This window comes from Callorhinus ursinus, unplaced genomic scaffold (assembly GCF_003265705.2).
Source record: "Callorhinus ursinus isolate GAN/ISIS: 27379988/994484 unplaced genomic scaffold, GSC_fseal_2.0 scaffold7, whole genome shotgun sequence".
NCBI lineage: Eukaryota > Metazoa > Chordata > Mammalia > Carnivora > Otariidae > Callorhinus > Callorhinus ursinus.
The window spans coordinates 36,696,654-36,712,922 of record NW_027397069.1 but is presented as its reverse complement, the minus strand read 5'-3'; positions in this window follow the sequence as shown (position 1 = coordinate 36,712,922).

Genomic DNA, 16,269 nt, shown 5'->3' with positions numbered 1-16,269 from the left:
TCAAGCTCTGCATCGGGCTCCCTGCTCCGTGGGAAGACTGCTTCTCCCTCTCCCACTCCCCCTGCTTGTGTTCCCTCTCTTACTGTGCCTCTCTCCAACAAATAAATAAAATCTTAAAAAAATGTGATTGAATTGCAAAACTTCGATTAGATACACAGGACTTTACATGAATACCTAACTGATTTTTGAAGTTTGTGTTTCCATATTAGTGTTATGGTTTTACTTATTTCTCTCTATCTACCAATGCTGCATCTTCTAATGGTCTTGCTCCTTCTTCGACTCCAGTCTGGTCAACACTATCCTTCCTTGGGAAATTTTGGTGAAGTATCTTCACCTTTAACTAGAGAGCCACAGAAATCTGATCTGAGGAGCCAGGAGTTAAATCGTAGACCTCACATGTCCAAATTCTGTTACTTAAAGCAAATTATTCAACTTCTTTGTGCATCAGTTCTCTCATTTGTAAACTCAGCATAATAATATTGCCTAGATCACACTGTGGTGATGAAGATTTAATGCATCTATATCAAATTTTTATAACAAATTTTTAGAATAGTTCCTGCTTGATAAATACAAGCTAAATGTTGGTCATCCCTATCTCCAGGTAGAATTAACCACTGTAATCAATTAACAATTAATAAATAATTCAATATCTATCACAGGATTTATAAAAATGCACAGCAAGTGATTCTGTAGCTTTGTTTTCCTATTAGATCTGAATGCAGATGTTGAGTGTATTAGCATGCTAGCGCAGACACAACAGAGTACCACAAATTGAGTGGCTTAAAAAATAGAAATTCATTGCCCTGTGGTTCTGGAACCTACATCTCTAAAATCAAGGCGTTGGCAGGGCCATGCTCCCTCTGAAAACTGTGGGGACCTTTCATTGCCTTTTCCTACCTTCTGGTGGTCTGCTGGCAATCTTGACTGTTTCTTGGTTTGAGGTGCATCACTCCAAACTTCCATCTTCACATGGCATTTTCTGTCTCTTCACATCAACTTGCTTCTTCGTGTCTGTGTCCAAATTTTGCCTTTTTATAAAGATGTTGGGTATATTGGATCATGGCCCACTATAAAAACCTCAACTTCACTAAGTCTGCAAAGCCCACATTTCAAAATAAAGTCACATTCTGGCTTTCGGCCTCAGCATTGTCTTCTTAGAAACCTCTGCACCATGATGCCAAGTGGAGAAAGAAGCAAATGCACAGGATGAAACAAAAAAAAAAAAAAAAAAAAAAAAATGAGGCAGCGGTCCAAGTAAACTACTAGCTTGTATATCCATGGAAGCCACAGGAGCAGAAATAAGGAAAGTTAGAGGCTGGTACAAATTGCTAGACTACATGCTTACTGTCTAGAGCTTGTCTCAGTGGATCTAGAGCATCCATCATCATCTGTTTACAGTGACCACCTTTAAGAGACACATCTTGCTCATACCAAAACAGTCCCTTTTGTTCCTTTATCCTAGACCTTTGACATTCTGGCCTATTCTGTTCTCAGCTGTGAATAAATGTACTATGTAGAGTAAACCATCTCTTCTGCTGCCTTACCTGAAGAAAAACAAAAGATTCTGATTTCAGTGATAAGAAAACCACATAAAGATTGCTGTGAAGGAAACTTTTCCCATAAGAGTACCAGCTCCTGGAAAACTGCAATTAATAGTGCATTTTATTTAGCAATGCTTCCTTAGCATCTAGATTAATTCCTGCCATACTGCCCTGTAGAAGATAATCACAAATTATTTTACAAATGAATGCTTCTGTCTAAAACAGACATTTATACTGATGTGAGCTATATATCATATGACTGCAAAAGATGAGTCACGTTTTCAGACATTTGAATTAACATTACATTTAATAAAATAGATACCAATCTTTAATTGAAGTTTTTTAAAAATCAGATCTTTCTACGGATGTTAGTGTATCAAAGTGACTTTACAGTTACTTTCTAAGTTAATATTCCTTGAAAGGCTTTTAACTTTTTTTTACCCTGAGAAAATTATATATTTATAAACACACACACATAAACTAAAATTTGCAAGATAATGTTTCATGTAAAGCATGGTATAGTCCAAATGAAGTGTTTAGAAGGCGCCTGGGTGGCTCAGTCGGTTAAGCAGCTGCCTTCGGCTCAGGTCATAATCCCAGGATCCTGGGATCGAGCCCCGCATCGGGCTCCCTGCTCAGCGGGGAGCCTGCTTCTCCCTCTCCCTCTGCCTGCCTCTCTGCCTACTTGTTCTCTCTCTGTATCTCTCTAACAAATAAATAAAATCTTTAAAAAAATGAAGTGTTTTATAGCCTACAGAAATCAATATTGTTAATTTATATTTTATGAAGAAAATATTTAGATTTGGATTTGATTATTTTACCCTTAATAATTTTATTTTATTTTATTTTGTTATGTTAGTCACCATACATCATTAGTTTTTTTTTTTTAAGATTTTATTTATTTATTTGACAGAGAGAGAGATAGTGAGAGCAGGAACACAAGCAGGGGGAGTGGGAGAGGGAGAAGCAGGCTTTCCACCAAGTAGGGAGCCTGATGTGGGACTCGATCCCATGACCCCGGGATCATGACCTGAGCCGAAGGCAGACGCCTAACGACAGAGCCACCCAGGCTCCCACATCATTAGTTTTTGATGTGGTGATCCACGATCCACTGCTTTCGTAGAACACCCAGTGCTCCATGCAGTACGTGCCCTCCTTAATACCCATCACCGGGCTAACCAATCCCCCCACCCCCTCCCCTCTAAAACCCTTTTTGTTTCTCAGAGTCCATAGTCTCTCATGGTTCGTCTCCCCCTCCAATTCCTCCCCCACCTGATTTTTCCCTTCCTTCTCCTAATGTCCTCCAGGCTATTCCTTATGTTCCACAAATAAGTGAAACCATATCATAATTGACTTTCTCTGCTTCACTTATTTCACTTAGCATAATCTCCTCCAGTCCCATCCATGTTGATGTAAAAGATGGGTATTCATCCTTTCTGATGGCTGAGTAATATTCCATTGTATATAGGGACCACATCTTCTTTATCCATTCATCTATTGAAGGGCATCTTGGCTCTTTCCACAGTTGGGCTATTGCGGACATTGCTGCTATGAACATTGGGGTGCATATGGCCCTTCTTTTCACTACATCTGTGTCTTTGGGGTAAATACCCAGGAGGGCAATGGCTGGGTCATAGGGTAGCTCTATTTTTAAATTTTTGAGGCACCTCCACACTGTTTTCCAAAGTGGCTGTACCAACTTGCATTCCCACCAACAGTGTAAGAGGGTTCCCCTTTCTCCACAACCTCTCCAACATTTGTTGTTTCTTTCCCTGTCCATTTTTGCCATTCTAACTGGTATAAAGTGGTATCTCAATGTGGTTTGGGTTTGAATTTCCCTGATGGCTAATGATGATGAACATTTTTTTCATGTGTCTGTTAGCCATTTGTATGTCTTCTCCAGAGAAGTGTCTTTTCATAACTTCTGCCCACTTTTTGACTTATTTGTTTTTTGGATGTTGAGTTTGTGAAGTTCTTTATAGATCTTGGATACCAGCACTTTATATGTAGTGTCATTTGCAAATATCTTCTCCCATTCTGTGGGTTGCCTCTTTGTTTTGTTGACTGTTGCCTTTGCTGTGCAGAAGCTTTTTATCTTGATGAAGTCCCAAAAGTTCATTTTTGCTTTTGTTTCACTAGCTTTTGGAGATGTATTTTGAAAGAAGTTGCTGTGGGCGATGTCAAAGAGCTTACTGCCTATGTTCTCCTCTAGGATTTTCATGGATTCCTGTCTCACATTGAGGTCTTTCATCCACTTTGAGTTTATCTTTGTGAATAGTGTTAGAGAATGGTCGAGTTTCATTCTTCTGCATGTGGCTGTCCAATTTTCCCAGCACCAATTATTGAAGAGACTGTCTTTTTTCCATTGCATGTCTTTTCCTGCTTTGTCAAAGATTATTTGACCATAGAGTTGAGGGTCCATATCTGGGTTCTTTATTCTTTTCCATTGGTCTATATGTGTGTTTTTGTGCCGTGTACCATGCTGTCTTGGTGATCACAGTTTTGTAATATAGCTTGAAATCAGGCAATGCGATGCCCCCAGCTTTGTTTTTCTTTTTCTACATTTCCTTGGCAATTCAGGGTCTTTTCTGATTCCATACAAATTTTAGGATTGTTTGTTCCAGCACTTTGAAAAATGTCATTGGAATTTTGATCGGGATGGCATTGAAGGTATCGATTGCTCTGGGTAGCATAGACATTTTAACAATGTTTATTCTTCCGATCCATGAGCATGGAATATTTTTCCATCTTTTTGTGTCTTCTTCAATTTCTTTCATGAGTGTTCTGTAGTTCCTAAGGTATAAATCCTTTACCTCTTTGGTTCGGTTTATTCCAAGGTATCTTATGGATTTTGGTGCTATTGTAAATAAAATCGTTTTTCTAATTTCTCTTTCTACAGTTGCATTGTTAGTGTATAAGAAAGCAACTGATTTCTGTGCATTGATTTTGTATCCTGCCACATTACTGAATTGCTGTATGAGTTCTAGTAATTTGGGGGTGGAGTCTTTTGGGTTTTCCACATGAAGTATCATGTTGTCTGTGAAAAGAGAGAGTTTGACTTCTTTGCCAATTTGAATACCTTTTATTTCTTTTTGTTGTTGCTAGGACTTCTAGTACTATGTTGAACAATAGTGGCGAGAGTGGTCATCCTTGACGTGTTCCTGATCTTAAGGGAAAGGCTCTCAGCTTTTCCCCATTGAGGATGATATTCACTGTGGGTTTTTAATAGATGGATTTTATGAACATGAGGAATGTTCCCTCTATCCCTATACTCTGAAGAGTTTTCATCAGGAAAGGATGTTCTATTTTGTCAAATGCTTTTTCTGCATCAATTGAGAGGACCATATGGTTCTTCTCCCTCCTCTTATTAATGTGTTCTATCACATTGATTGATTTGCAAATGATGAACCACCCTTGCATCCCGGGGATAAATCCCACTTGGTCATGGTGGATGATCCTTTTAATGTATTGTTGGATCCTATTAGCTAGGATTTTGTTGAGGATTTTGGAATCCATATTCATCAGGGATATCGGTCTGAAATTCTTTTTTTTTTTTTGAAGATTTTATTTATTTATTTGACAGAGAGACACAGCGAGAGAGGGAACCCAAGCAGGGGGAGTGGGAGAGGGAGGGAGAAGCAGGCTTCCTGCAGAGCAGGGAGCCCGATGCGGGGCTCGATTCCAGGACACCAGGATCATGACCTGAGCCGAAGGCAGACGCTTAATGACTGAGCCACTCAGGTGCCCCTGAAATCCTCCTTTTTGATGGGGCCTTTGCCTGGTTTGGGGATTAAGGTAATGGTGGCCTCTTAGAATGAGTCTGGAAGTTTTCCTTCTGTTTCTATTTTTTGAAACAGCTTCAGTAGAATAGGTATTATTTCTTCTTTGAATGTTTAGTAGAATTCCCCAGGGAATCCATCGGGCCTTGGGCTCTCGTTTTTGGGGAGGTTTTTGATCACTGCTTCAATCTCATTACTGGTTATTGGCCTATTCAGGTTGTCAATTTCTTCCTGTTTCAGGCTTGGCAGCTTATAGGTTTCCAGGAAGGCCTCCATTTCATCCAGTTTGCTCAGTTTATTGGCATAAAGTTGTTGATAATAATTTCTAATAATTGTTTCTATTTCCTTAGTGTTGGTCGTGATCTCTCCCCTTTCACTCATAATTTATTAATTTGGGTCCTTTCTCTTTTCTTTTGGATAAGTCTGACCAGTGGTTTATTGATTAATTGTTTCAAAGAACCAACTTCTGGTTTCGTTGATCTGATCTACTGTGTTTCTGGTTTCTAATTCATTGATCTCTGCTTTAATTTTAATTATTTCTCTTCTAATGTGTGGCTTAGGCATTGTTTGTTGCTTTTTCTCTAGTTCTTTAAGGTGTAGAGTTAGTTGGTGAATTCAGGATTTTTCTATTTTTTTTTGAGTGAGGCTTGGATGGCTATGTATTTCCCCCTTAGGACTGCCTTTGCAGTATCCCATAGGTTTTGGACCAATGTGTTTTTATTCTCATTGATTTCCATGAATTGTTTAAGTTCTTTGATTTCCTGGTTGACTCAAACATTCTTGAGCAGAGTGGTCTTTAACTTCCAAGTGTTTGAATTTCTGCCAAATTTTTTCTTGTGATTGAGTTCCAGTTTTAAAGCATTATGGTCTGAGAATATGCAGGGAATAATCTCAGTCTTTTGGTATTAGTTGAGACTTGATATGTGCCCCAGTATGTGGTCTATTCTGGAGAAAGTTCCATGTGCACTCAAGAAGAATGAGTATTCTGTTGTTTTAGGGTGGAATGTTCTGTAAATATCTATGAGGTCCATCTGATCAAGTGTATCATTCAAAGCTCTTGTTTCCTTATTGATTTTCTGCTTAAGATGATCTGTCCATTGCTGAGAGTGGAGTACTGAGGTCTCCTACAATAAATGTATTGTTATCAATATGACTCTTTATTTTGGTTAACAGTTGGCTTATGTAGATGGCTGCTCCCATGTTGGGGGCATAGATACTTACAATTGTTAGATCTTCTTGTTGGATAGACCCTTTAAGAATGATATAGTGTTCGGGCGCCTGGGTGGCTCAGATGGTTAAGCGTCTGCCTTCAGCTCAGGTCATGATCCCAGACTCCTGGGATCGGGTCCCGCATCGGGCTCCCTGCTCCTTGGGAGCCTGCTTCTCCCTCTGCCTCTCTCTCTGTCTCTCATGAATAAATAAATAAAATCTTAAAAAAAAAAAAGAATGATATAGTGTTCTTCTGTGTCTCTAATTACAGACTTTAGTTTGTTTATTTATTTATTTATTTATTTTTTAAGGTTTTATTTATTTGACAGAAAGAGACACAGCGAGAGAGGGAACACAAGCAGGGGAGTGGGAGAGGGAGAAGCAGGCTTCCCGCAGAGCAGGGAGCCCGATGCAGGGCTTGATCCCAGGACCCTGGGATCATGACCTGAGCCGAAGGCAGACGCTTAACGACTGAGCCACCCAGGTGCCCCCAGACTTTAGTTTAAAATCTAACTTGTCTGATATAAGAATTGCTACCCCAGCTTTCTTTTGAGGTCCGCTGGCATGGAAGATGGATCTCCATCCCTTCAGTTTCAGTCTGGACGTACCTTTAGCTTCCAAATGAGTCTCTTGTAGGCAGCATATGGAAGGCTCCTGTCTTTTTATCCAATCTGCAACCCTGTGCCATTTTATGAGAGCATTTAGGCCATTCACGTTGAGAGTGATTATTGAAAAATACGAATTAATTGTCATCATGTTGCCTATGAAGACGTTGTTTCTATAGATTGTCCGTGTAAATTTCTGTTGTATATCACTCTTGGGGTCTTTCTCCTTTTATAGAACCCCCCTTAATATTTCTTGCAGGGCTGGCTTAGTGGTCACATATTCTTTCAGTTTCTGCTGGTCATGGAAGCTCTGCATCTCTCCATCCATTCTAAATGAAAGCCTTGCCAGATAAAGTATTCTTGGCTGCATGTTCTTCTCATTTAGTACCCTATGTCTTGCCAAGCCTTTCTGGCTTGCCAGGTCTCTCTGGATAGGTCTGACGTTATTCTGATGTTCCTCCCTCTGTACATAAGGAATCTCTTCCCCCTAACTGCCTTAAGATGGTTTCTTTGGTTCTAAGATTTGCAGGTTTTACTATTACATGCCAGGGTGTTGGCCTATTTTCCTTGATCTTGGTAGGGGTCCTCTATGCCTCTAGGACGCGAATGTTTGTTTTATTCCCCAGATTAGGGAAGTTCTCAGCAAATCTCCCTACGATTTGCTCAAATACACCTTCTAGTCCTCTGTCTCTCTCCACTCCCTCCGGGAGTCCAATTTTTCTGACACTGGAACGCTTCATGGTGTCACTTATTTCTCTGATTCTATTTTCATGGATTCTGAGTTGTTTTTCCCTGGCCTCCTCTTTTCCCTTTTTATCTATTATATTTTCTTCCAGGTCACTAATTCCTTCTTCTCCCTCAGTTACCCTAGCTGTTAGATTATCTAGATTGGATTGGATCTCATGGATAGCATTTTTAAGTTCTGCCAATTCAGCTTTCATTTCTGCCCTTAGAGACTCTATGCTGTCATTAATTGGATTTCTCCATTCTAGCCATTGTCCTCACAATTGCTAGCCTGAATTCATCTCCGACATCTTGGTATATCTGCATCCATTTGTAAATCTGCAGCATAAGTCATAAACTCTGAGTCTTTTCTATTTTGGGGGCTCCTCCTACTAGTCATTCTGTTGATGGGTGCTTGAGGGAATGTATAGAGTCCAAATTATTGACCAGAACCCAAGCAAGATGCACCTGTTTTCTTGGGACCTTAGGGTTGCTGGCCTCTTGTTTTCCCAGCCTGTCTTCTGCGGGAGGGGCCTGCCACGCTGTTACTTAGGCAACCCTGTTTGTTCAGAGTTGCCCTGCCCCCTGTGGCGGTGGATGGGCTCAGCAGGAATCAGTTTTTGGGGCTTTTGTTCTCTGCCGGTTTCCCTGGCGGCTTTCCGCATCTGTTCTGTGAGTCAGAGCAGAAAAGAGCGTTTCCAACCCTCTGCCTTAGAGCAGAGAGACCGCAGTCTGTTCTTCAGTGGGCTTTCCAGGGCACACCGTCTCTGTTTCTGTCCGTGCTGCCATAAACTGCAGCGGCCTGGGTTGTGCGCCCCTCCACAGTGCTCCCAGTCCTGCCTCCAGGTCAGAGCATGGCTCTGCCCTCTGTGCTTCTAAAACCGCCAGCAGCCCCCAGATCACACGCGCGACCCCGCCGCTCTGGGTTTCTGCCCCTGGGGCTGCCCTAAAGTCCTTTCCCTGCCACTACAGGTCTGTGAGTCTGTGCCCCGTCCCCAGCTCACGAGGCTGTCGCTCACCGGCGGTGTACAATCCCCGAGGCCAGGCACCCTCCCACTGCTGTTTATCCTCCAATATCTGCCCACGGAATCAGGGCTCTCCGCTTCGTACCTCAAAACCAACCGCCTGAGATATTCTGTTTGTAGAGATCCAGATCTTCTTACATCTCAGGCTGGTTTCGTGGGTGCTCAGAGTGGTCTGGTAGATATCCAGCTCAATTCCGGGGACTAGTAGAAATAGAGTCTCCTACTCCTCCACCATCTTTCCCAGTCCTCCCAGCCTTAATATTTTTAGCCTGTAATGATTAATTGTTATAATTACTAATTTAAATGCTAGCCAAATAGACTTATACTTACTTTCATAAATAGTTTATGTTTTCAATTACAAATTTAGTTATATTAGCACATTTGATAATTTTTTATCTTTTATCTCATTTGTAGAATTTCAATGGGAAATACTATAAGTAGGCAATTGTAATAGACTGGAACACTAAACATATGTACGATTTTGACAAACCACTTAACCTCTTGGAATTCTTTTTTAAGATTTTATTTATCTGAGAGAGAGAAAGATAGCACAAGTGAGAGAAGGACAAGCAGACACCCTGCTGAGCGAGCCGCCTGATATGGGGCCAATCCCGGGACCCTGAGATCATGGCCTGAGCTGAAGTCAGACACTTAAACAACTGAGCCACCCAGCACCCCCCTCTTTAAATTTTAATTTGGCTTCTTGTAAAGTAAGCAACTGAACTAATGTTCTCAAAGGGCTATCTTTAAAATTCTCTTACTCTGTACACAATATATCATAATAAATTAGTTCAATTTCCATATGGAACAGAATTTTAACAATGTTAAAATCTTAACCATTTTTGAATATTCAAATGTATATATATTTTTCAATTTTATATATATTAATTGAATATATATGTAATTTACAAATAACTTCAAATTGTAAGAAACAGTTTAAACTTCAAATTATTTTAAAAGCACAAATACTTTAAATATCATATACATAAAACAAATATTAATAAAAACTCATATCAGTTTACCACTACTTACATTAAATAGAAAGAAATCTAATGCCTAGATGTGGAAGTATGAGGTTTGGGAAGTGAAAGAGTAGTCGTACTGGAAAGACACAAAAGAAATAATGATTCCTCTAAGTACTCTGAAAATACTTGTTTTATTAACGTACTTATTATTATATTTTAACTTATCTTTATTATAAGTTGTGAAGCTGTATTGGAAATATACTCCTGATTTGAACACTAGTTATGAAGACCCTATGTTATTTGCCATTCATAAATAGAATGAACAAGACATTAAAGACAGGAAAAACAGGAAGAAGGAACAAAATTTCAACCAAAATATCAAAAACAGCAGCATGAGTTAAACCGAGGTTTGGCTGGCTTCAAGTGTTGTTTATATATCCTGTCATTCCCTGGAGTACAAAGAAGGGATTTAATCTGTCGTGTGGGGAATTAGGAAACACTTCATAGAAAACGTGGCATTTAATCCAAACTGTAAGTTTGAATAAGATTTCCATAGTAGCAGTGGAAGACAGTGGGGAAAAGTAATTTTGAGCAAAATAAATTGTATATTTGGGAAAGGTACAGGGGTATTCTATGGAATTGATAGTTTGTTTGGCATGTGCTAAGCTTGAGGACTGCCACAGTTTATGACTGAGTATTTTTATTGTGAGCTATCTCACTAGCTTCAAAAAAGAATAATCAAAAAGAATGTAGCAGGTGAAAAATAAATGACAGAGACAGCCTTCACAAAAATTAACTCAAAATGGATCATAGACCTAAATGTAAAGCACAAAACTGCAGAAGTCCTAGAAGATAATACAGGAGAAAACTTAAAAAACCTTGGATATGCTGATGACTTTAGATACAGCACCAAAGGCACAATCCATAAAAGAAACAAGTGATAAACTGAACTTCATTAAAATGAAAAACTTCTGCTCTGTGAAAGACAATGTCAAGAGAATGAGAAAACAAGTCACAGACTGAGAAAATATTTTCAAAAGATCCATCTGATAAAGAAGTATTTACCAAAAATATGCAAAGAACTATTAAAACTCAACAATAAGAAAACAAACAACCCAAGTAAAAAAAATAGGCCAAAGACCTTATTAGATACCTTGCCAAAGAAGATATATGGATGACAAGCATGCAAAAAGATGCTCCACATCATATATCATCAGGGCAATTCAAGTTAAAACAAAGAGATACCACTACACACCAGTTGTGCTTCTCCGTGTTTACCCAAAGAGGCTGGAAATTTATCTTCACACAAAAACTAGCACAAAGGGGCGCCTGGGTGGCTCAGTCATTAAGCGTCTGCCTTCGGCTCAGGTCATGATCCCGGGGTCCTGGGATCAAGCCCCACATCGGGCTCCCTGCTCAGCAGGAAGCATGCTTCTCCCTCTCCTGCTCCCCCTGCTTGTGTTCCTTCTCTCACTGTGTCTCTCTCTGTCAAATAAACAAATAAAATCTTAAAAAAAAAAAATCTAGCACATGGATCTTAACCGACTGAGCCACCCAGGCGCCCCATACATGGATCTTTACAGCAGCTTTATTCATAACTGCCATGACTTGGAAGCACCCAAGATGTCCTTCAGTAGGTGAATAGATAAATAAACTGTGGTAGGTCCAGGCAATGAAATATTATTTAGCACTAAGAAGAAATGAGGTATTAAGCCATAAAAAGACATGAAAGAAACTTAAATGTATATTACTAAGTGAAAGAAGCCAATATGAAAATGCTACACATTTAGGATTCTAACTGTACGACAATCTGGAAAAGACAAAACTATGAGGACAGTAAAAAGGTCAGTATTGCCAAGAGTTTAGGGAGGAGTAATGAATAGGTGAGGTGCAGATGTTTAGGGCAGTGAAACTTCTCTGTATGATGCTATACTGATTGATACATGTTATATGTTTGTACAAACCCACAGAATGTGCAACACCAAGAGTGAACCCAGGGACTTTGGATGATAATGACATGGTAGTGAAGGTTCATCAATTGTTACAAGTGCATCAGTTTGGTAGGGGGAGTGGGTATTATAACTGCAGGAAGTATACTGAATATCTCTGTACTTTGTCCTCAATTTTGCTATGAACCTTAAACTACTCTAAAAAATAAAATATCAATTTAAAAATGTAAATAAATACAAGGAACAAGGTAAAGTGTTCAAAATGAATTGTCGTTGTTGCTAAAGTAATACAATGTATTTTTTATTCAATGTAATAAATTTCCTTTTCCTTATGAAAAGAAGGAAGAGATTAATCTAGTTTTCCAGACTCAAAAGGATAGAACATAACACTCTTGGTTCACAAGGATGGAAATAAATCATGAGTTAACTTAGGAAATGAAATCCTATCACAATACTTCCAGTGGTTGAAATTTGACAGTGATAGAAAACTTAACCCTTAATTCATGGAAAGAAGAGAGAAAAAAAGAAGTGAGACTTACATAGTTTCCATTTTAAATGAGCTATGCATGGATGGAAGATGAATAAATACTGGTTAGTACAAAATCATTTTCTCACTAAACAGGAATATAAGACCCAATATCAAGCAAGTGACAATTTTTGTTCTATTTTCATGCTCTCACAGATGTTACAAACTAATTTTTAGCCTTAATTACTAAGTTTTTCAGATATTACACATCTTGAAAAATATTAACAAAACCATGATCCCTTAGAGGCTGCTATGTAGCTAAAAGTTGTGTGTTTTATTTCCCTCAATATGTGGCTATAGTGTGAAATATAACTGTGAAAATGACATTGTGCGCCACTATATTTATCCTCTCAATGAGTTGAGCAGCACATCAACTTTACTTAGTTTATAATTATTTTTATCACTTGATGCTGCAGGCACAACCTGAGAGAAAAATTTAGCAGTTGCTTTCTGAGTTTTATATCATCGCCCGTAATAGGAACTCAGCACTTGAATATGTCAAGTTGATTGACATACTCGGGAGATACTGTAACTGAGTACACTGGCAAACCCTCATTGATACCCTAGCCCTGAACAGAAGTTTTTACTTTTCCTGTCACTAGTATTTTAGATAGTCTTAAATCTAACAATATTGTAAGGTAGAATGAAGTTCTTTTTCTAAATATTTCTAAAGAAATACACCTATACTACAGATATTAAAGCAATACTCATAATTAAAGGACATCTTAAGTTATTTTATGTAAAACTTTAAAAGAAAAAGGCATTTTGGCATTAGCATAACTAAGTAGCAATTGGGGGGGAAAAGCATCACGCTTTTATAAAAAGAGAATAGGACTTGGATGCAAAAGATTTTTTTTTTTTTAAGATTTTATTTATTTGACAGAGAGAGCGCGAGTGCAGGAACACAAGCAGGGGGAGTGGGAGAGGGAGAAGCAGGCTTCCCGCTGAGCAGGGAGCCCGAAGTGGGGCTCGAACCCAGGATCCTGGGATCATGACCTGAGCCAAAGGCAGACGCTTAATGACTTAGCCACCCAGGCACCCCCAAAAGATTTGTTTTCTAACTAGTTGCAAAATGCACTGTTACTCTGAGACAATGTTATTACGCCTCAATGTTCATACATGTAAAATGAGAATAATATCGGCTTTACTGAGTTATTATTAGGGGATATTAAGATAATAAATGTCAAATATTTTGGTAAACTATATTATCGTGTAGGACATTTTGATTAATATCCTTGAATTCTCAAAGATAAGGAAAGAAAGTCATTTTTTTATGGTAACAAATGCAAAATCTAAATGATTTAAAACAACAAATGTTTATTTTTCAATTATATCTTTTGCAATAGGGATTTATCATAGTCACACAGAGCCCTAAACTGATGGAGCAGTCACCATACCAAACATTCTGTTGGCTGTAGCTAGAAATGGAGAGTCTTCCATTGGCAAGAAAGTGATCTAGACCAGAACTGACACACACTCATTTCTGCTATAAACATTTATTTGCCAGTACACAGAACCTGGTAACCACAAATAAGCCAGAAAATGCAGACTTACCACATGCTTGGAAGGAAGGAAATGGAAAATAATTGTTAAAGGCAATAATGGTTATTACAAAATGTGAATTTTGAAAATTGGAGTAAAATAGTAAAATAAACAGTAAGGATCCATTTTACATCCATGAGATTAACAAGATTTAAGTCTGACAATTCTAAACATTAGCAAGGATGTGGAACAAAGGACATTCTTGTACATTAGTGGTGGAGTATAAATTGATGCATGCCATTTGGAGGAAAATTTGAAAAAACACAAGAAAGCAAAAAATACACAAACCCTAAATCCTAATTAGTCCACTGATTCAATTTCATTTATTGAAAAAAAAAATTGTCCAGGTACATAAGTAGTTATTGGGACTTGCTTGTGAGAGCAAAATATTGAAAACAACCACATGGCTACATATTCATAAACAAAGAATGTATAAATCAAAATTATGGTTTACACACATACACAAACACACATAGTGAGTAAACTAGAATTATATGTAGCCATTTGAATCTCTGCAAAAAACAAATATTGAATGTTGAAAGGGAAATAACAGAATGATAAATGTAGTATAGCATAACTTACATAAAACTGTAAAAAGGCAAAACAATTATTTATGACAGATAAATATCTCACACATAATTATATATTTGTTATATTTATATTTAGATCTTAACTGTTTATACATTTAAATTCTGTAAGTATTGGTATACATATTATTTATTACTTTACATTTATAATTTAGTTATTTTATTAAGTTTATATTTTGATGTATATAAATTTATTATATTTATTTTTAGTTGCTCAGATACCTTTTTATAAACCTAAGAATGAGAAACAATTCTGATAAAAATACACTTGAGGCAAAATTATTTATTGTTAAGCATTATGAAGTGGCTGAATGTTAACTGTAATTGGACATTCATGTAATTTAGTAAAAACAGATTTTTTTAAATCCCTAAAAGTGTTGGCTATTATTTTCAAAATTTGAAGTATTTAAGAAAGTAGAAAACTATTTTATGTAATGAAAAATAATAATCACACCTTTTCTGCCCACCCTCTCCAAAATCACAATAATGCAAATTAGAGACAAATGTATTGGTCTTTATAAATTTCTAGAATAAAAAATTCAACCTTTAAAATAACAACACCATCGAAGCTTACCTTAAAATTCCCTGCTCAACCTTGAGCTAGTGGTGTGTTGACTATGGTTACTAAAAGTGGATTATTAACTATTTAGAAATTTTGTAAGGCAGTTATTAAAACAGTTTTATTCAGTCATGATGAGGTGTGGAAAACCATGGAAACACTACAAATAAGGGTTTTAATTTTTTTAATTTAAATATAGTTTTCATTTCTGAGAGTCAGCTTAGTTTACCTGTGCAGACATTGGTTATAACGCCTTCAAAATTCCTTGCATACCCTTTTAAATCCATATCAGCAAATGGATTTCCTTCCAAATTTAGACTTCCTTTGTCTATTGGAAGTCACCTTAAACAATCTTGGATGAATAAAATTAAAGTTAAGGATGTGCAGTAGAACACTAACGTTCTGGTCGAAATTTATTGTTTAATAATGGTTCAATAATCACCTCTACATTATATAATACCAAGGGGGATAAATACTAAACATAATATACCTCAATTAAGGATTTTTATCATATGTCTAGAGCTCTTTGGACACTAAATTCTATTTTTAACATGTGTTTAGTTTTGAATATTCTATATTTATACACATGTTTACAAATATGTCATGTTCCTGAGGGGAGTCCTAGCACTTGTCATACGTTTTAAGACATAACACAGAAATCAACTGATATATTCATAGAGCAAAAAGTAAAATAATCTGAGTACAAGCTGAAAGTAAATGTTTCAGTAATATTCTAGGCAATGAACTCTGAAAATGTAAAAGAAATTGGAGAATTGATGAAAAAGTAAGCCGGCTGGACAAAATTTAAAATAGATAATATTCATTTTATAGAAATTTAATAGAAAATTTATAAAATCTATTTTGAAATACATATTAAAGAATGGCTATGGGTTATGATTTTCTGTAGTTGGCAAGATAACAGAAGCACAACTACTGACAGCATCGGTATTCCTATTATTAGATATATATAAAAATATACTATTAAATATAAAGATATTACATATAGAAAAATAGTTATTAGAAAAATAGCATGCTCCTCTGTACTGTCTGTTCTTAATCAAATAGATTATGTATTCTTCGAGGAAAATATAATTCACAGATTAAAATATCTAAATATCTTTAACCAACTTTTTTTTTTTTAAAGATTTTATTTATTTATTTGAGAGAGAGAGAGAGAGAGAGAGAAACAGCACGAGAGGGGAAAGGATCAGAGGGAGAAGCAGACCCCCCGCCCAGCCGGGAGCCCGATGCGGGACTCG